General features: G+C 38.5%; 1 protein-coding gene across 1 annotated transcript in view; it reads left to right on the forward strand.

Moving 5' to 3' along the window:
- Positions 1-23,798, forward strand: part of LOC118277016 (probable ATP-dependent RNA helicase DHX35) — a 66,137-nt gene that overhangs the window by 23,919 nt on the left and 18,420 nt on the right. The window lies entirely within an intron of this gene.

Genomic DNA, 23,798 nt, shown 5'->3' on the forward strand with positions numbered 1-23,798 from the left:
ACACAAGGTTATTATTTTCCAAACTAACGCAAACACTCATTAACCATCGATGTTCCATAGTATAGTTGGTTATAATTACTTCAACAGTTTTTATTAATGTAACTTATAAAAGGTATTTTTTTTGGTTTGGTATAAAATGCCGCATATTTATGCATATGGCCATTTGATTGGTGATGACGTCACGTTTATTTTATATCGGCTTTTATGTCGTTATTTTTGGTTAATTTACCTGTTGTATTTATGTCGGAACGCAGATATACGCGAGAAACTGTTTAAGTCTTTGACTTGCCAATAGAAAACTGTTAAAGGCAAATCCTCTGCTAACGTCGGTTACCGGTGACCACCACGTCGTTCAATGTGTTAATATTGTGTTTCATATGCCGACAGACAGGAGGTTAAGTGATAAAATAATTCGAAAAATATTAATTTGCTGACTGAACAATGAACACCACCCATCACTAAAGTTAAATGAATCGACTACCGTTCCAACAAAGTGGTCTCCTGACAATACCATGCATAATATTAATTAACATTGTTTCAATTCAAAAGGATAATGGTAAAACTAATATTATAGTTACAAAAGGATAATAAATTATGACAATACTACTTTATTATACGTTACATTCAATTGCATTGGTCAAAACATATGTAACCTGGGTGTCTTCAAAGCCCGAGTGAATAGGTTGCTTATGGGTAGACGTGCTCCATCGTAGGCCGCATCATCACTTACCATCAGGCGAGATAGCGGCCAAACGTCGGCCCATTTAACATAAAAAAATAATTAAATAGTTACCGCAAAGATAAAATACGGCACTTTGATATGTACCCAATATAAGACCAGTGTTTATAAAAAAAAACCGTTGAATACAGCATTCCCCTAGTATTTTAAACACCATTCAAGATAAGAGATGTGACTCAGTTATAAAAATATATACACGAATTACGAAACACCCACTCAATAGTTTGTTTATAATAACTAATTAAAATATGAATGTATAACATTTGTTACAACAGACCGAACGCTGCATTCTATATAAGGCGTTCTGTACCCTTAGTATGAGTTTGTTTTACGGTCAACGAGATCAAAACAACAGCGTGTCCGGGGCTCTGATTGGTTGGTTCATTCAAGCCGACCAATTAGAGCGCCGAACACGCTTTCATTCAACGTAAAGTAAACTTGTACTGAGGGTATTCAGTTCGCGTCTCGCCGGAAACATTGATCAAGGGCACTGGTTTGAGGTCAGTTTAAGCTTTTTGTTACACTTTTTTATCTCCTAAATGTTTCTTCTACAATTCAGAGTATTTTTTCTACAAAAGTTGTTATCTTGTGTATTTTTTTTTGTGTATTCGTAATTATGGCAATGTTTCTTGACCTATTTTTGAACGGTACAAAAAGACAAATTTCGTGTTTTTTTGAATTCAACACGATTTTGATTTTTTAAAGCTTTTCCTGATTTTGACGTAAATTGTGCGAGTACTTTGATAGGGGAACTACATAGCCATAAGGTCAAGTACCGCCATAAGGAAATACTAATAATAAACAGCGACAAACCCATTGTTCCTGGTAATAAATAGCGCGACGGGAATGAACTGCAAGTGACCTGACACGTTGAGGAACTTGAGATTCAAGTAAATACATGTTACACATTATACGTGAGGAAAGAATTCTAAAAGCTAAACAAATCTAACTTGCCAACCATAATATTTCCAAAACGTCAACAGCACGGACTATGAATAATATTCAGTTCTAAAATACACGTAAAATGTATTTATCACTGCAAGCATGTTTTTTCAACATTGGCATTGAATCGTTCATTGAATAGATATGAAAAAAAGTACTCGTGTTTATATTACTGCATTAAAGTGATGCCAAAATGTAATATAGGTCAAGAAGCATTGCCCCGCAAACGCAAACAGTCGTCCTTGAACGTCCAGAATTGCATTTTGTGATGTAACCGAACATTAAAACGTTTGCTACTGGCGTGGTACCAACACGTGGCAAGTTCAATACAGTAAATACATTATACATTGTAATATTCCAAATATTTGGCTGTTGAATTAAGGAACAATGGCGTCCAAGAAAGTCCCCTTACAAACTCGAGAATTCAACAAAGAGACCTCCGCTAAACAGAGTCGAAAGCTTTTCACAAATCTACACAAGTTACTGAACAAATGAAACGTGACCTCATAATTACTAAGAATAAAGTCGAAAATTGTACTTCGCTCACAGAAACACGTGTCGAGTTTCACAAACGTTGCTGATATGTCTATATTTACAAACACATGTTTGCTATTGCGGAGTCTGTAATTTAAAAACATGATACTATGTCCCTTGATTCTACAGTCTGCTATTCATGTTTCGCCTTGTCACATTGCGTCTTATAGTATTGTAATAGATATAGCGACATTAAAGAGAAAGATAGTCATACAAACGCCTTGGACAAATCAGTGTCTAGCAACTAACTTGAAAAGGTTTCAATGGTCGCTAAGTGTGACGGCTGAGAGGGTCATATTTTATGTGAGTTTCAACACACATCTTTGTTCAATAATTACGTTACAACGAATTCTCTTATCTAATATTGAGTAGGCATTGTTCCCATGACCAGGGTAAGTGGGTAACAAAAAATCTTTATTGTAAACAGTCCTTGCCGATGATCAAATATGATGGTCGGAATAAATGGGGTGTCGAATGTCAAATGGGCCGTTATGCGGTTTTGAATTACTCTATTCCACCCTTCAGCTTCACAATAACCCTTGAAACCTTACATAACCCCTCTAATTTTATCATAAAAATCTTTGTGATGCCTCTGGCGTTTGTATGGATGATAATTTTTATTAAATTAAGTGATTAATGTTGCCTTTGTGATAGGGTCTCGTTGTGCCAACTATTCTGGCATGTAGAATACAAAACGCTAGATTTTCGACTGATCGGTGTAAGGTGTTGTTGGATGCGATATAATATTGTAAATATGCCACTACTGTTGTTAGTATGTGTCAGTACATTTTGTATGTCAATATGTTGATGTATTTTTGTAAGGATAGTTTGTAAGTGTATAGCGAATGACACGCTGTTCCCCGCACTAGTGTGTCATTTGCGTCGAGGTAATGGTGATGATTAGTAACAAACTTTACTGGCTCATATTGAAGTTTTCCATAGAAATTGACAGTCATGAATAAACGTAGAAGTAATAAGTTTCTAGAAATCAATTCCGATGCCAATTTCGTGCGGTATAAATCACAGGTTCTTATAAAAATGGCGGTTGTTAAAAGTTTTTGCGAAAGAAATGGAGGAAATTCATCTGGATGCCCCAAAAGTACGTTGTTAAATATATTTCCTCTTTTTTGTTTTAACGTTTTATTAGCTTCTTGTTCTTGTTTGAGTTCTAAATTGTGAAGGGTTTTATTAAAGTGGTCTATTGTTGGGTTATTTCGTGTAAAAGCTGGCTACATTTATTGAGGGCGGAGAGATGAATAGAAATAAATTAGGTTTGTGAGACCCTCTAATATTTCAGCGTGCTAATGGATTTGTAAGACCTTTTTTGTTACAATTTTGGTTGGTTAAGATATATTTGGATAATAAAGACGCATAGAAAGCTTCACAAAATTGGCGATTATATTAACCCATTTTGAACTGTGATGGTTTGTAGTAATAAAGTTGAAATTTGAATAAATTAGCCTATAAAGTTTGTTACATAATTAAACTAAGTGTTAAAATGCCATCATATCTTAAAGAGTCAGTCATATTGTATTTAATTTTAATATAACTGTGATTATTGTTTATAACGCGGGTAGTTTACTTACATTTTGATTTTTTATTTGAGACAAGAAATATGTTTATAAGTAAAGATGTTAATTTATATTGTTGTGTGTGAGAATAGTTTAAGGGACGGTTGATAAATGTGCCTGAATAAATTGTTTAATTATAGATTTTATTGTAATTTTCCGTCGACGATTTCAGAGGATTAAATAAATCGTGTTGAAGATTTGTTGTTTTTTTTCCCTATCATTAAAATTGACAACGAACCTACAAAATGCTCTTAGATCTCTGTGAAGCAGTTTAGGCTCAACAATTTTTACCATACATCGGTAGTGGAGCGCCTGGGGGTTTTCACCTCGGATTAGAGTTACAGTGAATGAATTAATATGATCGATGTGGGATATTGTTTTTTAAACTATAAATTGCAATGTTTACCCAAAATTTTTTTGTGCACTCCATTTTTTTATTGTTTAAACAAATTATTATAAAAAATTAATGTTTGACCATATATTTTCACTTTAAACAGTAAATATTTTTTATTTATATGTTAAATCTTACCTGAGTAGACATATAGGAACATTTTTCAAAGATACCTGTGTATAAAAATAGCAGTATCTCGAACAGGTAGAAAAACGTGGAGGGGAGAGCGGAGCGACAGCTGCTATGTACAATGGAACTTCTTGGCCAGTTTAATTATAAATGAAACGCACTTTATTGTGTACATTGAAAAAATACGGTAATTAATTATGACTAATGAAAAGAAAAAAAAAATATTTGTACAAAATCTGTTTATTTAAATATATTACATGGTTGTCTACATCAATTGCACGGCTTCTAGATAACATAACAAACGATACGGGAAGGGTTTTTTAAACTCATGTTTTCATGGTACCAAGTTATGAATTTTTCAAATCGCGTTGTGATCCCTGTAGTGTTGTGACATGGTTGTATGATTTAAAATGAAGAAACATGCGATACCAAGTATTTGGTACAATTTTTTTTTAATCGTATTTTCAGCTGAAACTTCGTGTAGAGACTCTATTCAACCTGTATTCATCAGCGCTTCTTGATGTATATGGGTATTTTGTTACACGTTGTATAAGTATAGATAACGCGGGTAGCTCGATCTTCAGCTCTTCTCAACCAAGCATTGCTAGCTACACAGTGGGTATCATCGCTCCATCTAGTTGGAGAAAGCCTAATATCACAGCCTATATACTACTTATGCACGTGATCTCCACTTGACAAAACATGTTATTATTACACCTAAAATATGTTAATTTTGTCATACATAGCCTAGCTATGATTGGATGACAGAAGTCTGGTGATGTAGAAAACGGGTTTATTTTTATTATATTGACATCACGTGTTGTCTATAATTAATTTTGTTGGTTTAGTCGTAACCGTTGCTACGCACGTGATTTCTGATTCATTTATAAATTTGAAATAACTGCTTACTCACGTGAGGTAACTGAGAAAAGCTCTACTAGTTTCAAATCAAAACGGGACTCTTATTCATGAGTGTGTAAGGCGCGGCGACAGGAGTACGGGACATCGACCAACTGTTGCTAATGGAAAAACAAATGTAGACTTGATTTTTTTTATGGAATAAGCCGGTAAACTAGCAGACGGATCACCTGATGGTAAGCAATTGCCGCCGCCCATGGACACTTGAAACACCAGAGGCGTTACGAGTTGCCGGCCTTTTGGGGGTTAGGAATTTAAAGGTTGTTGGGGAATCGGGGATTGGGAAGGGGGGTAATTGACCTTTTGATATAATTGGTTATTTGTTTTAAGAACAGCTTGAAGAAAAGGCTTCATTGTAAGTATTGTTAATTGGCATTTTAATTGGCACTTCAATTAAAGCATTAAAGCCTGTTGAATAAAAGTTGTTTTTGATAAGAAACTCTTTGTGTGATAAGTTGCCTTTACTTGCTTAGCAGTTGGGCATTTATTTTTAATTTTTTTTTAAGGGGGACAAATCATCCAATGACTTCTCTCGCCTTGGGAAAGGCGAAAGGGAGTGTCAGACTCTTACTGACTAAAAACCACCCCGTTCCTACTCCTGCTTTCCGAGTTGGAGCCCCGGTAAACCTGCTAGGTAGTCCGCAGCTCTGGATCAAGCATCAGCCCTAATGAGCCCCATCTGTGGTGGTCTGATGGCTCTTTGAGGCAGTTGGGCATTTATAGGCTGTTGATGTGATGTGTAAAGAACACCAAACATCGGACACTGAAAATAGGAAATAGGTAGCCAAGTAAAAAATCTTGTTATCATTTTTATTAATTCGTAAAGTGACCTTTAGACTAAAAAGATAGATTTAGCTTATTTTTTTTATATCTAATCTAATCGTAAATAATTGGAATTCTATCTGTAATTAAGGAAATTATCTGTAGTAAGAGGGCAAAACATTATTACTGGACACTAATACATATGGATGATGACGGGGTATGGAAATCATAAATCGATTTAGTCAATCAGTTAGATAATAAGATGTGTACACGTATTTTTTTATTATGTCATATAAGATAACAATATTTAGATAAAACGAATTAAAGTTTAGGAGTGGGAGCAAATACGTAATTTCTACGTACAAAATGTACCTAGTAGTCATATCCCGAGGTATTTCAACTCGATATATCTTCGAAAGTATTCATTTCCGTAAGAAAATAAAAAATATATGTCTAATGTTTTAAAGTAATCTATATACTAGACGGACATTAAATAACTAACTTTTTCATTTCTTGATCAATTTTTTCCGATATACTTAAGTATTTTATCAAATAACGGTAAATTAATAGGTAACGTATGTTGTGTGAAAGATAATTTAATTACCTTTAAAACAAGAGTAGGTACTTTATTGTAAAACGAATTAGTAATTGTTTTCAATCTTTAAAAAAAAAACTTTGGTAGCTCTGAAGTATAAATGCTATTATAACAAAATCAAAACAATACTTATAGTTTGTCTCAGCTGTAAAACATCACACCCGACTAGTTGCCGCGTTGGTCGAATGCTCGCAGCAGTGCAAGGGGTTCCAAATTCGATTATTGTATTTTATTTTCACAAATAACAATAATATTATAAAAAAAATCCTGCAATTAATAACATAACTGGCGTCGATCGAAATGGCCTTTAAAAATCTACACCTCTGCTTACCCCCTCTACGTACTACTACACGAGTCATTGCCCTTTAGTCAAGGACACACAGCTGTTTTATTATACCATTACTCGCTAATCTAAGAAGCAGAGTATTTATTATTTATCTAACCGATAATATCTCAGTAACACCTTGTGACAACGTATCTACCACCCGTTGCTATTTACTTTAATATTTATTTATTTTATAGGGAAATAAAAAAAATAACAATCTCCATGCTTCTTCAGTGATACCACGGCCTCAATGAAAATCGATTTGAAACAGCGTTTGGTTTTCGTTGGGTGAGTGAGGTTACCGGAGGCCCAATTACCCCCATTCCTAATGTTCCCAACAACCCTTAAATTCCTAACTGGCAACGCACTTATGTAACGCCTCTAGTGTTTCGGGTGTCCATGGGCGGTGGCGTTTGCTTACCATCAGGTGGTCCGTCTGCTCGTTTACCGGTATACAATAAAAAAACAATATTTGTTAAAAAATAATTGATTCAATGTGACATACATTACTAGCTTCTGCCAGCGGCTTCGACCGCGTTCCCGTGGAATAAAAAGTATCCTAAGTAATATTCCAGACCATAATCTACCCCTGTTCAAATGTTATCCTAACCCCTTTAGCTGTTTAGACGTAACAAACATAGGTACCTACAATCTTTCGCATCTATAATATTAAATAAGATAATATTGGTTCGGAAAGCATCAACTTCTCGATTTCTGCGATTCTCAGTAATTCTCAGAATTGGTTACCTTGTTTCTTAAAATAAGAAAATTGAATATTATTCTCATGAAAATAATAAGTCGTTACAAAGTTTCAATATTTTCTTTGTGGGCAGACCTCCGGAAATTATACTTTAGCGAAATTCCATGAAAACCTTTTATAATTTTATACAAAACGTTTCTCTTGGAGTAATATTATCTTTATTTTCTTCTTTCTATATATAAAAATCAATTGCTGTTCTTTAGTCTCGCTAAAACTCACGATCGGCTGGACCAATTTGGGTAAGTTTGGTCTTTGTGAAGTCCAGGGAAGTTTAAATGGTGAGAACAAAATGTTTGAGGCGGTATGAAGTTTGCCGGGTCAGCTAGTACATAATAGAAAGTAGATACATAATTATTATGTTGAGGTCTGTAGTCATGATAAAATAGGGCCATAAATTCCTTCCCAATCTTCGATTCCCCAATAACCCTTAAATTCCTAACCCCCAAAAGGCCGACAACGCACTTGTAACGCCTCTGGTGTTTCAAGTGTCCATGGGCGGCGGCAATTGCTTCGGCTGCAATTACCATCAGGTGATCTGTTAGTTATTAGAGGATAAATAACAACCAAAAAGTACATAATCCACATTATCAACGATCGACCACTAACACGGAAATAAATAACCCGATAAGGACAATGAACAAATAATAATAAAAGTATTTATTATCAAACTTTTTACCTTATTGAAATGAAATTAAGTAGGTATTAGCTATTACGAAAAAAAATAGAGAAAAGTCAGTGTTAAGTTTTTTTTAAATAAACGTTGCCCCACTATAGGCTTTTCTCCTGTGTCATGGGTGCGTCCATACAAGTTGTCATACAATTGACACCCAGACCCGTAACAACAATTTGTGGATCACATAAAGAGTTGCTTCGTGCGGGAATTTAAGCCGCCTATACGTTTCTATCCATGTAATACTTACATGGATCTTTCAACTTTTTGCGATGGAAAAACTGATGTGCGAGACTTGGGCTTTTTACAGGCTTTTTTTTTAACATAAAATCACCCACTGACTTTTCTCGCCTACGGTGTCGCGAAAAGACTAAAAACCACCCGTTTCTACTCCTGTTCTTCGAGCCACGGTAACCCGCTAGGTAGTCCGCAACTCCGGGTATACTATTCAAGACATAGTAACTGAATTTTGTCGTTATCAAAGCTAGAACGTATTGGTAGCATGACTAAATGATTTGCTTCAGTAAAAATTATATTATTTAATACAAGAAAAATGTCAAGATTCGGCCTCAGCGCCGATTGAACACCTTGACCGTATAAAGGTCACTAACAATAAGAGAATGTACCTAATTAAAAAGTAATGATCCTATTATTATTGTAATTTAATTCATATTGCTATTGATATAAAGTTACATTTTGCATTGCTTTTTTTGATGAGAAAGTTGTGTGGTACCAGAATCCCAGGGTGCTATTGACTGGAATGACGAGGTTACGAATAAAGTCTAGTCATCTAGTACTTTTAGATTTGTATAAGATCTAAACTTTTTCGTGTCTGAATAATGGTGCTATGCTAATAGGTGTATTATATTTTAGATCGGTTCAAAAATTGTAACTTGAAGCTTCTCTGGTGTTGAGTGAGGTAGCGCTGTTTGCTTACCATTAGGACCCAGAACAAAACGAGAGCGCATTCGGCGCTCTGATTGTTTAGTGCATTCACGCCATCGCCGACCAATCAGAGCACCAAACGTGCTATTGTTTCGTTTTCGTTAAACTCATAGCAAACTAGAACTAAGCCCTTAGGCGATCCGCCTTCTCGTTTACCCACTATCCAGGCCCTAGCCAGTGTTTCAGCACTTCAGTCTCTTCTTATTTTGCCATTTACCTTAATGCAACACTTTTAGATCACGAGATCACAGATTCGCTAAGAACTTCAGGGCTTTTAAACATCAGCATTATAGGCACGAAATTATTGAAATTCCAACTGTATTAACATTCATTTAAGTTTAATTCCATTTGTCACATGAATATTCTCGAGGATGTCATGCTATGCTACGTAAAGTAGGGGTTCCTACGCATAAAACGGTTGAACATAAGAATCCTTCTTATGGGTTCCCTAATCTGTGTCATAAAGTATAAGGGGCACTATAATAAAAGCCGGATAAAAGGTTTTTGTAGAACCCCTTACATTTTATTGCCGGTTTTTATTTAGAAGTCTTTAATCGGTTAGCTAGAGGTATTTAAATAGGGTTTGATGGTCTGTGAATATAATTCAATGTCCAGGTTATGTTTTTTTTTTCAGTAGCATAATGTCAGGATTGTTTTAATAGTACTCATCAGCATCAGCCCTGCTGGGCCCCATCTGTGGTGGTCGGCGTAAGAATTGATTAAAAGAATTGAGAAAGTGGAAAATTAAGTGTGTTTTTTTTTAAATGTATCAATTCTTAAAAGCTAATTATGATATCTCGTTCAAACCAATTTTCGTTGAAAGTTTCCATTAAAATCTACAGCATATATTTTTTTTAGTTTTCTTACTCACTTATTTTAAAAGTTAGAGGGCAGGACACATTCTATAGACCTCATTTATCCACTTTGGAAGCGTCTATCTTTCAAACGATTGATTTTGACGAAAAATGGTTTTAGGAACCATGACGTATTTTTTAATGTCCTATCCATAGACAACCATCACGGATAGGTTAGACGAAAAAAAATTTTTTTGAAGAGATGCAGTGACCGCGCCCTCTCCGCCCTCTATCTCGAAAACGGTTCACCGTATAAAAAAAAGTTTACTCAAAAGTTGTAGAGAATTTTGTATTCTACAATATTGGTATTAAATGCAAATACCAAAAACCCATAGGAAATGAGATATTTCCAAAAAAGCGCAAAAAAACGATTTTTGGGACCTTTGGACCTTAAAATTTAATAGTTTGCTTACACCCTACCATATGTAGGTTTTGAGACAAGTTTTAGGGGGTCAATATACAAGTATATACAAAATTACAGCTGGGTATCTCGAATTCCGAGGTGAATTCCTAAATTGACTGGACTATAAAGGCATCTTCTCACACGGCGGTTTAAGCACTAATAACCACGCTTGTTCAATGCGGGTTGGCGATTTCAAACTTTAATCAGAAATTATATTACATTTAGATTAAAATTGTTCAAAGGGCTTCTACGAGAAAGGACATACAAATAATAATTGTACGTATTTGAATTCAGTCGGCAACGCAATTAAGCAACAAAACCAAACAATTGTACCCACAATTGTGCTAATGATTAATAAAATTAAAAATAATGATAGCTAATAGCCGTATGATAGCTGCTATCTGCAAGCCCGTAGTAATCACGGACCGATGATAAAAGCCGTGTACGTACGGTAATCATTCCGAACAATACCAATTTGCTTAATCAAAATATAATACTTAGCTACCTACGTAAGATCGTACGATACTTACGTAGCTATTCTAAATTGCCATGAATTTCTATTCTAGTGCTTGGCGGAGTAAACAGGGATGGGATAGTATTTCGGATCTGGTTACGGATTTGGTTAAAAGGAATTAGTTTTGTACATGAGAATATGACAATATTATATGTGACTATGTGACTCTTTAAACATCTTAAAATAAGTCTACTTTATAGTTACATAGTTAGAGATAGTCAGTCAATAGATTATGAAAATCAAGTTTGTCAATAGATTAGAAATGAGAGTCAAACATATTATTCTTTAAAGATTCTTGCAAACTATGTATTACCCTGATTAATTTTTTGAAATAAGTATCTATGGGCATTTTTTCAGAAGACTGAGAGATTAAGACTAGTTGTTATTATAATTTTATCCGACATTTCTTATATCCGACTGAACGTTTGATATCGGATTTAGCTACGGATAAAGACATATCCAATAGTTTCGGTTCCAGTTACGGAGCTGCTTAACATCCCTACTAGTAATGATAATATCTTTTTCTTATTCTCAGTTTGTAAGGTCAACGTTGTTTTATATGTTAAACAGAAAATCAGCAATTCAAATGTTTTCGGAGAAAATTTAGTGTCGCGATAACAAGCAGACTAGAAGTTATTATTACCTACAACTCCTATAAAGTAATGGGTGGAAATGGGTTCGAGACGCGACTAGGTTTTTCGTGAGTTGTAAGTACTCTCGTGTGATGAGGGCAGAGTGGAATACTTAAATTTTTTCATCACTCCTCTTACCGTGGATTTTGTACGCCTAGGGATTGCACATCACTCTGGGTAGCGGAGATTGCAAAATGATCGCCGCCGCCCATGGACACCCAAAACACCAGAGGCGTTACAAGTCCGTTGCCGGCCTTTAGGGGGTTAGGAAATCGGGGATTGGGAAGGGGGTAAAAATTGGTTCTTCGGTAACCTCACTCTTACAGCGAAACACAACGCAAGCGTTGTTTCACGTCGGTTTTCTGTGAGGTCGTGGTATCACTCCTGTCGAGCCGGCCCATTCGTGCCTAAGCATGGCTCTTCCATACCTATCTTTATCTTATTTTGTAAAGAAGGCTCGCAGTCCAACTCTGCCAACGGCTGTTGATAATGAAAGTCTTTGATGCTGACTGTAAATGAATGACAATTTCAAATAGGTATAAGGAAGAAATATTTAAAACGTCACGAGTGGGGAGTGAAATTATTTCCTCTTTAGGGTACCGTGTTGAAGCGGTGCTTATGATATTATGATACCCTATTTGGGAACCCACACCTGTATTTAGGAGTTTGTCATCATACCTAAGCTGTTTAGTATTTTCGCTGTAGGTTAAAAATAGGTATAAAAATTGTTATTTTAAAATAGGTACCTCGTTGCTGGAGTATTCACAAGTGCCACTTTGTAGCAACTTGTAGTAAGGTATCGTAAATTCGATTGTCATTGGTATTGGGAGTTTTTTTAGGTTTATAGCAAAAGTATATATAGTATTTATAGTATTAAGTCTGTAAGTAACCGGGCCCGATGTATGGCAATAAGCCCTTAAAATAACTGGTAAGAATAAAATAAATGAAACTAAAATTATTTAGTAATTTAATTTCTTTTAACCGACGAGCATGCATGCATTTCGACTGTAGATGAGCTAAAGAGGTGTGTAAGAATTGTAGCAATTCGCGTTCCATATTTTCCCGCGTTATTAAGTATCGTGGTAGCTTATTATCATCATTATTTTTATTGGATTGGTTGCGAGCAGTGTCACGGCTTAATTTATTGAACCCAAATTTTGAGTTCCAATCGGCAGAATTGTTAACTTTTAGTTGAGGATAATAACACCGTGAATTGTTTTTGTTTTTAAGAATCACCAATTATTACTGGTGAAAAGTACACGTTACGTTGTATATATGCACCTTATTGGTTACCTTGATAAGCGACCGTACTTCATGTGAACTTGTTCCCTAGGTATCTTATTTTATTTTTTTTTATTTTTTATTTTATTGTTAAATGGGACGACGTTTGGCCGCTATCTCACCTGATGGTAAGTGATGATGTGGCCTACGATGGAGCACGTCTGCCCATTAGCAACCTATTCACTCGGGCTTTGAAGACACCCAGGTTATACCCATCAGGAAACACAGACTCCGGCAAGGAGTTCCACTCCCTAGCAGTTCGCACAAGGAAGCTTGAAGCGAAGCGCTTCGTGCGTGTGGGTGGGATATCCACCATGAATCGGTGACGCCTCGCCGATTGTCTTGTGGTTCGATGATGGAAAGGACTAGGAGGAATCAAGTTGTGCAATTCCCCCGCACACTCTCCGAAATGTATCCGGTAAAAAACGGAAAGGCTTGCGACCTTGCGCCTTTGTTCAAGGCTTTGAAGCCGGGCCTCCACAAGCGCATCATCGTTGATGAGCTTCTTGGCACGCCTTTCAATGTGTTCGAGCGCATCCAGCTGGCATTTAGCCGAGCCGTCCCAAAGGTGAGAACAGTACTCCATACATGACCGAACCTGCGCTTGGTACAGGCTCAGCAGTTGTTCTGGTGTGAAGTACCGTCTCACCTTCGAGAGGATACCCAATTTCCTACCAGCCAGATGCGCCTTCGACTCTATATATGAGCCGAAGTTTAGCGTTGGCGATAGAGTTACGCCAAGAAGCTCTAGATGATCCGATACTGGAACAGATACATTTCGGAAGGTAGGAGCCAGCGGAAATTGACTCCGTTTGGCGGAGAATAGACACGCCTGGGTTTTGGTAGCGTTGAACTTGACCAAGTTGGCGTCTCCCCAATCGGAGACCGCCTTCAAGGACGAGTTCAACCGTTCGACCATGGATTCTCTTAGAGACTGGATCTGTGTTCCGCTAGTCCGCGCATCGGACACATACCTTTCAACAACTGTGCTGTCATCTGCATACCCAAAGATACCGGGCTTAAGCAGGTCGTTGATGTGCAGCAAAAAGAGCGTTGCTGAAAGTACTGACCCCTGAGGAACTCCGGCGTTGATGCCAAATTGGTCAGACGAGCAGCCATCGATGACTACTCGAATTGACCGATCCCTCAGGAAGTCTGCAATCCATTTGCACAGATCAGTGGGAAGTCCATATGCAGGAAGCTTGCCGATAAGGCTGTCGTGCCACACCCTATCAAAGGCCTTTGATATATCGAGCGAGACCGCTAATGCCTCCCCGTGCTTCTCGATGGCCTCGCTCCAGATGTGAGTGGCATACGCAAGAAGGTCCCCAGTAGATCGGTTGCGGCGAAACCCATATTGCCGATCGCTGAGGAGGTCGTTACCTTCAAGGTATGCCAGGAGCCTGTTGTTAAGTACACGTTCCATACTCTTGCAGAGTATGGACGTGACCGAGATAGGTCGGTAATTATTAGGGTCGGCACGACTACCTTTTTTGGGCACAGGCTGCACGTTGGCCAGCTTCCATGCAACCGGCACTTGACCCGTCTCCAAGGAAAGGCGAAACAGACGTGTCAGGACTGGAGACAACTCAGGCGCACAGGTTTTTAAAACTACGGCTGGGATTCCGTCGGGTCCACTGGCCTTGTTCACGTCGAGATTACGCAACGTCTTATACACCTCCTTCTGTCGGATGCGAATTTTGGACATTTTCGTCTCGCATACGTTATGTAGAGAAGGAGGTATAGCGCCACCAGTATCAAGACGTGAAGACTCCGCAAATAGAGAAGCAAACAAGTTCGCTTTCTCTACTGCGGTGTGAGCCAGCGTCCCGTCAGACCCCAGGAGAGGCGGTAGTGAGGGGCGGCAGAAGTTCGATTCAACCGCCTTGGCCAGGGACCAGAACGCTTTACTGCCCGCTGGGTAGGAAGCCAGTTTGTTCCCTATTCGGCCAATGTGGTTGAACCGAGCCATCCGCAATGCCTTTTTGCACGACTTGGCAGCCCGGTTGAAGGCTCTCTTCTTCTGAGGAGTGTCGCCAGCCTTACGGCGCCTGGCATCCGCCCATGCCAAGTATGCCGCATGCTTTCGCGCTTCAGCACGTCCGCAGTCGGCATCAAACCATGGACGAGTGCCACCGATAGATGGTGCGTCCGAGAATGGGATGTAGTATTCCATGCCCTGACGCACCACCCCGGCTACGGCATCCGCACAAGCTGACGGGTCACTGGATGAGAAGCAAACAGGCCGCCAAGGATAGGATGCAAAGAAAGATCGCATCCCATCCCAATCTGCTGACTTGTACCGCCACATCCGCCGAGATCCTCTGGGACTGGGATCCTGCGGGGAGTGTGTGGATACAGATTTCACCAGACAGTGGTCAGAACTACCCAGGGGTGATGAAACTGACACTGAGTAGCTGTCTGGATCAGTTGTCAGCAGAAGGTCTAAGCAGTTGGCAGTTTGCGTATCGACATCAGGCACCCTTGTGGCCTCATGGACCAGCTGGGTCAGGCCAAGCGTCAGCGCAAGCTTACGCATCTCCCTCCCAGCATGGTCAGTGCACTGGTATGGGAACAGCCACTCCTGGTGATGGGCGTTAAAGTCCCCCAGTAACACGAACTGGGCCGAAGGGTACCTCCGCCGAGCCGTATCCGCCGCCTCCTCAAGGTATTGCGCTAATCTGGTCGTCTCCAAATCTCCGCTGTGCGACCGATAGACACAGGCATAGAGAATTTTCTCCATGCCTGTGTCCACCAGTATCCACAATGTAGAGTAACTGGGGTCTTCAAAGTCTCGGAGACGCCGGTAACAGACGCCGTCCTGGACGTACAGGCATACGCCTGCACGGGCAACAAAATTGTGCTCCAGGGTAAAACCTGGGTAGTTTAGGTACGAAGCGTCGGACGGACATCTGATCTGGGTCTCCGAGAGAAACAAGAGCGTGGGGTTCTCGGTCTCAAGATGGTGATGGACCGCATTGAGATTGGTGTGCAAGCCTCGGATATTAGAGAGGTGCACTTTGAGGGAGAGGGAGTGCAGCCGCTGTTTAACCCTTTTCTTAGCTCTTGTTTTCATTAAGGAGTGTGAGGTTACTGAGAGGATGGCAGTGAAATGTTCCTCCACACAGGCGACCCCAGACGCGCACTGCAGTTAGCTACATCAATGGGAGGCCAGCCTGGAGACTGCGGGGACGCCCGAGCCCCCCATGAATATCCATCGGGCCCTCTCGTCCGGTCGCCAACCGGCACGATGGCGTATCCATGGGATTTTTCGCTAGATGGCGGGGCAGCCTTTCACGTGTGGCTAGCACGCTAATTGGGCCCCCAACTATCTGCGGTCGGCCAGCGGTGCACCGTGCCTCGGATCCCGCTACCCTCCGCGACTGGCCACCCGATGCAGCCACACCAGCGCGCGCCAGATCGGTCTACCCATAGTGGAACAAACATTTCGACCCATCCTCTCATACGGCGGCACCGAGCATCGTGGCGGAACACGGCTAGGCCGCTTGGCGACACGGTTTTGCTCGGTGGGTGGTCATAATGCCGTCGGCCGAAGCCTACCACCAAAGTGTCACCTGGTTAGCACCACCCAGAGGCCACGTGTAGGGATTCATTTTTATGGGTGCTCTCCTACGGACGAGGGTGACTCAGCCTCCTAATATGGCGCTTACTATTTTTTTATAGAAAGCAATGTAGACACTAGACCTAGGCGGACTGGGTTGACTTGCCGTATTAAGCTTGAGATCAACCAGATACACACACATACATACTGTGATGTATGTATATGGAATAGAAAAAACTAGTGTATGTAGTTGTTAGTGCAGGTACTTAAACTTTATTATGGGCCTATGACTTTGATTGCGTGGTTTCTTCTCTTTGGATGTGCTTTTAGTATTTGATCGAGTTCGAAAAACGAGGAGGTTCTTAATTCGCCCGTATGTAGGTATTTTTTTGTATTGTTTGTTACGTGCTTAAAGCAAGTACTAATTGTGGCCCAAGAAAAAAAAAAAAATATTCGAAAGGTTATTTAGGTATTAAAAGAACTTAGATGCGCTTATGATCATTCGACCTACACGAAGTCATGTAGTCATGTTAAAAAAGAAACCTCAATAGTAATTATTTATTACGGGTATCTTTTTCTACATAACGAGATTTGCTAAAACCTCCACACTTGGCAGGCAAATTGGAGATCGCAGTTTAAAAATCCACCCTTTATTTTTAGCGTGGAAAATCATCCAATGACTGAACCCGCCTTAGGTGAGGCGAGAGAGTGTCAGACTCTTACTAACTCGCTTAGTAGTCAGCAGCTCCGTTTCCTCAGCAACAGCTCATGTTTCTACTGAATCCACGCAGTTATTAAAACAGTTAACAGTGAGTTAATCAACAAATTCCTCTTCGTAATGAGATCTGTAACGTTAAATTGGATGACATTTATCACAGTGTCGCGCCATAATCGCGTGTCTGTCGCAAATGGAGTCACACACTCTGATTGGTGGTTCCAATGTTTGTTTGTTTGGTCTCTTTTTGTTTGATAAAGCCACGGTGATAGTGTAAATACAATAAACTGTATTTTTAACTATAATTGTAGAGTTTGTAATACATTTGGCATAGATGGGATAGCAGTTGTCCAAATCGTCTGTCAAATTTGGAGATTTAGGAAAAAAAATGTTTTTCGGCACATACATATGGGCCGGCTCGACCGGAGTGATACCACGGCCTCACAGAATACTAACGTGAAACAGCGATGTCGTTGGTCCGATGTGTGATGGGGTCTACCGGTCGTGCTAAATAACTGCCGTCTTCAATCCCCGATTCCCCAGACAACCCAGGGAATTCCTAGACTGCACCAAAAGTTGCCAGTGCACACACTTGTCCTCTATACTATCCCCTGCTTAGTTGGAAACATCCACTTGCAATACAAATAGAGCGGCTTCAACATGACCACAACCGCTCTGTCAAGAGCGAGACGACAGACAAGAAGTGGGATAGTATAAGAAGACAGACTGGTTACCATGAACAAAATCGATTGCGAGATTTATTATAACTAATAAGAATAACACTTTAATAATTCTTATTGTAGGCGAATTGTTTAAGTGTAATTTCAAGTCTAGACAGTTGTAAGTTGTAACTGATCGTCATCGTGAATTGTTACATTTTGATAATAATCTGTCCGATAATGTACCTGTTAGCGATGACCGGTCACATAATTGCTGATAATATGGTTTTTAACAAACGAGATATAACTAGGTACCGACAATTGTATTTTTGTAACAACAATGTGAATCACACCAATTACTAAATTGTTTTATTGGAAAATCGTGTAAATATTACCTACTCAAACAAACTTAAAAGCTTTTTGTATCACTAATCATTCGTATCACGTAACGTATACCTTTTTAAAAGGTTGGCAACGCACCTGTGACTCCTTTGGTGTTGCATCAGGTGACCCGTCTGCTCGTTTGCCCCCTGTTCCATAAAAAAACTAGATATTATTCTAGGTTTTGATTGCCACCTCATTAGCTGCTAGCTGTAACTGTTAATTTGAATTTTCAAAGTCGGTTCGATAGCATTCTCGCCCGTCATTGGTCGAGATTATTCTCACAACCAATGAGATGGTGGACCCCGATCGAGTTTACTTCGATCTTTTCTATTGAAAGTTATAGTACCCTTAGTAGGAGTTAGCTTTACGTAAAGCGCGTTCGGCGTTCAACCAACCCGTCAGTACCCTTAGTACGACTTTGCTTTATGCTTGTACGAAAAGAGAGCGCGTACTTGTGCTCTGATTGGTTGGTTTATTCGAGCTGGCCAATCAGAGCGCCGAACGCGCTTTCGTTTCGGTTACTTTAAACGTAAAGCTTAATCATACTAAGGGCACTGAATAGCCTAACTGTTCTCTATGTTTAATCTACAATCTACGAACTAATACTGCATTGTTGACTGCAACCACTTGAAGAAGCTTATTCCCTTTGTCCCATCCACTCATCCACTGCAGTAACCCTCACCATCTTGTCAAGATCATCAACTTACATTCTCTCTGACACGTTGCCAGCTCTCCCCTAACCACTAACCACTAGATAAACGATCTGGCAACGTGCCAGAAATCTGGAGAAAAAATGGGTTGATCGTGTTACTAAGAATGGTAGTTATTATGTAATACTTATTGGTTTTGGTGTGGTGCTGTCTCTTTTTGGTCGCGTTGGTGGGAAAGGGATGAAGGATTTTTATAAAGTCCTTCCTGGTCGTCTGATTTTGATTTAAGTAACTACGTGCTTTCCTTTAAAAGTTGTTTAAAAGAGTACTTATATCTTTGAACACAATTTCGTTATCGTCATACTATTTTTTTAAATGTTGCCCCACACAAGGATTTTCTCCTGTGTCGTGGTTGCGTTTACAAACATACAAGTTCACATACACATGACACCCAGACCAGAAAAACAAAAATTTGTGGATCACACAAAGAGTTGCTCCGTGCGGGAATCCTGCTACATGTTTAAAGGCAGCCAGTTGCCCAGCCACCGCGCCAACCGTGCAGTCAAATTCGCCATAAGACGTCTACTGCTGAACATAGACCTCTCCTAATGACTCCCAGATAGGCCAGTCAGAAGTGACCTGCATCCAGCTATATCTTACGACTATCTTGATCATAGTTTCTATATCAATAAAAACAATATAGGAATAAACTGTATTATATCACTACATAGTATAAAACAAAGTCGCTATTTTTGTCTGTTTGTTTGTCTGTATGCTTAAATCTTTAAAATTACGCAACGGATTTTGATGCAGTTTTTTGTAATAGGTAGAGTGATTCAAGAGGTTTATATGTATAGTACATGCCTAATATATCACTATTGCACCCATGCGAAGCTGGGGCGGGTCGCTAGTAAGAAAATAAACCAAAACTTACATCAGTTTGTGTATTCTAACAAAACATAAAGTTGATTCAAAGTAGCGGTGGGCGGTTTATATTAGCGAATGCCGATATTAATGTTATGATAGAAAGTTGACAATAATATTCTTATAAGCTACTGAATATAACTCATAAAGGTACCAATAACAAGAATTATTAGTTTTGTTGGAAGAATCCACATTCTTAGCCAAATAGGCAACATAATGCCACCTTTACAAGTCGATCCGGAGCTGCGGACTACCTAGCGGGTTTACCGGGGCTCCGGCTCGAAAAGCAGGAGTAGGAACACCCCGTTCCTACTCCTGCTTTTTAGTCAGTAAGAGTCTGACACTCCGTCTCGCTCGCCGCACTCATGACAGAAGAATAAATTATAAAAATAATAAGAATAATAATGTGCTTTACTTGGCTTAGGCCCGTAAAGTACATTACATCCGGCCTTGGAGCCGAGACTTTAAACAAGAATAGGAATAATAATGTTATTTTGTTTTTTATTTTTATAAGTAATGTTTAAAAATATAATTTTAGAGTGTTTTAAATAAATATAGGAATAAAAAAACCTATAATTAAATAAAGGACTTCTTTTATATCTTTGGTTTTCTGCATTAGGTATTTGGACATGTAAAAAGGATGGAGAGAGAGCTACCGAATATTCGCTACTCGACTAGAATACTAGCCTAGTGTAAACAAGGCATAAAAGATTTGATTTTAGATAATAATAGTATTTACTCATGTATAACGCTTTGGTGTAATAACAGTAATGTTATACTATTTTACATCTAAGATATTGATTAAGCAGATAAGTAAATAAGTAAGTTAGGTAAATAATGATTTATACACACATATTTGAGTGCCTCGTTGGTCGAGTGGTCGCAATTGCGATTGCCTAACAAGTGGTTCGATTCCTGGGTCGGATAAAGTATTACTGAGCTTTTTTCTCACCCCCTATTACATGGGACTTATAACACAAATGGTGAAAAGTACATCGTAATGTAATGTACACCTCTGCCTACCCCTTCGGGGATAAAAGGCGTGACGTTATGTATGTATGTATGTACACACATATTTGTCAAACCGATAAAGATGAATGAGATATAATGTGATTAGCATAACATGTGTAAGCGAGGTGGCATTTGAAAAATTTCCTGATGTATCAGAATTTCGAAACAAAATATCACATCTTTAATCTTTCATGTGACTTGATATATCAAAAGAGTTTAGTCATGAATCATAATCTTCATACTGGTAGGCAGTTTGGAGATTGCAGTTACCGATTTATTTTATGGTATGAGTCGGTAAACGAGCAGACGGATCACCTGATGGTAAGCAATCGCTGCCGGCCATGGACACTTGAAACACTAGAGGCGTTACAAGTGCGTTGCTGGCCTTTTGGGGAATAGGAATTTATGGGTTGTTGGGGAATTGGGGTTTGGGTAGATTGGGAAGGGGGGAATTGGACCTCACTTACACAACTAGGAAGGAGTGTAATTTGGCCTCTGGTAACCTCACTCACACGACACGCACGTTGTTTCACGTTGGTTTTCTGTGAGACCATGGTATCACTCCGTTCAAGCCGGCCCATTCATGCCGAAGCATGGCTTTCAAACACTTTAATATTTTAATATTTGCTTTGACGTTCAAACTTTTATTTACCAACGGCATAAAAAATTACTATGTAACTACACGAGTTTTTAAAACTAAAACAAGTCCATAGAGACTATAAGCCTAGGCAATTCCTACACATACCCATTGACACTCCTCTCTATTAAAATAATGTCGCATTCTAATTAACATTAATTAACAATGTGATAAAAATTAGCGGTAGGTACGTAGTTGGATTAGTTCGGTGTTTAAGGTCATGGTTAATAGATGGCGCTTAGCTATATTTAGTTGACGCTTAAAATAAAAAGTTATGTTGAAGTGACATTGTTTGTTTATTTAGGCTTAAACTTCTGAACGTAAACGTAAAGTTATAAAACTTAAAGATAGGTATAAAAAGTATTCTAGCATTATAAAAACCAATATATTATGATGTATTTCTTTGTACGTAAAAACATTGTGAATATAAAACCATTCATACACCATAAAACTAGAAAATAAACAAAACCATTGGAACTTTGCCAATAACCCTAAAATACAGACGAAGCACATCAACATACACCAAACTGAAATCTCTTCAACACAATTTGGACTCTGCTTTTAAGACTAGAAGGTTGGAAATTGCAAAAAGATTTTTGATAGAATGGGGTATCTTCATCTGCTGTTTGTCTTACCATCATGTAGATTGGATTTGTATAAAAAATGGGTAATACGGTTAAGAGAATGTTTGGAGCATGAATATAGGCCGGCTTGTACATCATTTTATATGTGGGATATAGTCCAGTCAAATAAGGCAAAATTAGGTAAGAATCTCGGAATGCGAGATACCCAGCTGTAATTTTGTATATACTTGTATATTGACTCCCTAAAACTTGTCTCAAAACCTACATATGGTAGGGTGTAAGCAACCCTTAAAATTCAGGGTCAAAGGGCCCAAAAATCGTTTTTTTGCGGTTTTTTCGAAATACCTCATTTCCTATGGGTTTTTGATAGTTGTATTCAACAGCAATATTGTGAAATACAAAATTTTCTACAACTTTTGTCTAAACTTTTTTTTTATACGGTGAACCGTTTTCGAGATAGAAGGCGGAGAGCGCGCGGGCACTGCATCCCTTCAAAAAAATTTTTTTTTCGTCTAACCTACCCGTGATTGTTGTCTATGGATAGGACATTAAAAAATACGTCATGGTTCCTAAAACCATTTTTCGTCAAAATCAATCGTTTGAAAGATAGACGCTTCCAAAGTGGAAAAATGAGGTCTATAGAATGTGTCCTGCCCTCTAACTTTTAAAATAAGTGAGTAAGAAAACTAAAAAAAATATATGCTGTAGATTTTAATGGAAACTTTCAACGAAAATTGGTTTGAACGAGATATTATAATTTATTTTTTAAGAATTGATACATTTAAAAAAAAACACACTTAATTTTCCACTTTCTCAATTCTTTTAATCAATTCTTAAAAACTAAGTATGATATCTCATTCAAACCAATTTTCGTTGAAAGTTTCCATTAAAATCTACAGCATATAATTTTTTTAGTTTTCTTACTCACTTATTTTAAAAGTTAGAGGGCAGGACACATTCTATAGACCTCATTTTTCCACTTTGGAAGCGTCTATCTTTCAAACGATTGATTTTGACGAAAAATGGTTTTAGGAACCATGACGTATTTTTTAATGTCCTATCCATAGACAACCATCACGGATAGGTTAGACGAAAAAAAATTTTTTTGAAGAGATGCAGTGACCGCGCGCTCTCCGCCCTCTATCTCGAAAACGGTTCACCGTATAAAAAAAAAGTTTAGACAAAAGTTGTAGAAAATTTTGTATTTAACAATATTGCTATTGAATACAACTATCAAAAACCCATAGGAAATGAGATATTTCGAAAAAACCGCAAAAAAACGATTTTTGGGCCCTTTGACCCTGAATTTTAAGGGTTGCTTACACCCTACCATATGTAGGTTTTGAGACAAGTTTTAGGGGGTCAATATACAAGTATATACAAAATTACAGCTGGGTATCTCGAATTCCGAGGTAAATTCCTAAATTGACTGGACTAATAGTTCAATTCGTTGTTAAATCATCTGCTGGTGACCTGGGGGCCTACTCCGGTTCTCGAATGCGAAGTTTCGTTTAATCTTCGGCCTTAGGTTTTATTGATTTACTAATAGAATTACTTAAAATAACGTTTTATTTTTAATTTCATATCAAAACCTATTTATTTATCTTCTTTTCATTCGTTCATTTTTGTTCACGAAAGTTCGCAATAAATAGAAATTGTAGTTCGCAATCTGCGAAGTTTCCGACGAAATTTAATTTTTCGTTGAAT

This window comes from Spodoptera frugiperda, chromosome 17 (assembly GCF_023101765.2).
Source record: "Spodoptera frugiperda isolate SF20-4 chromosome 17, AGI-APGP_CSIRO_Sfru_2.0, whole genome shotgun sequence".
Lineage (NCBI taxonomy): Eukaryota > Metazoa > Arthropoda > Insecta > Lepidoptera > Noctuidae > Spodoptera > Spodoptera frugiperda.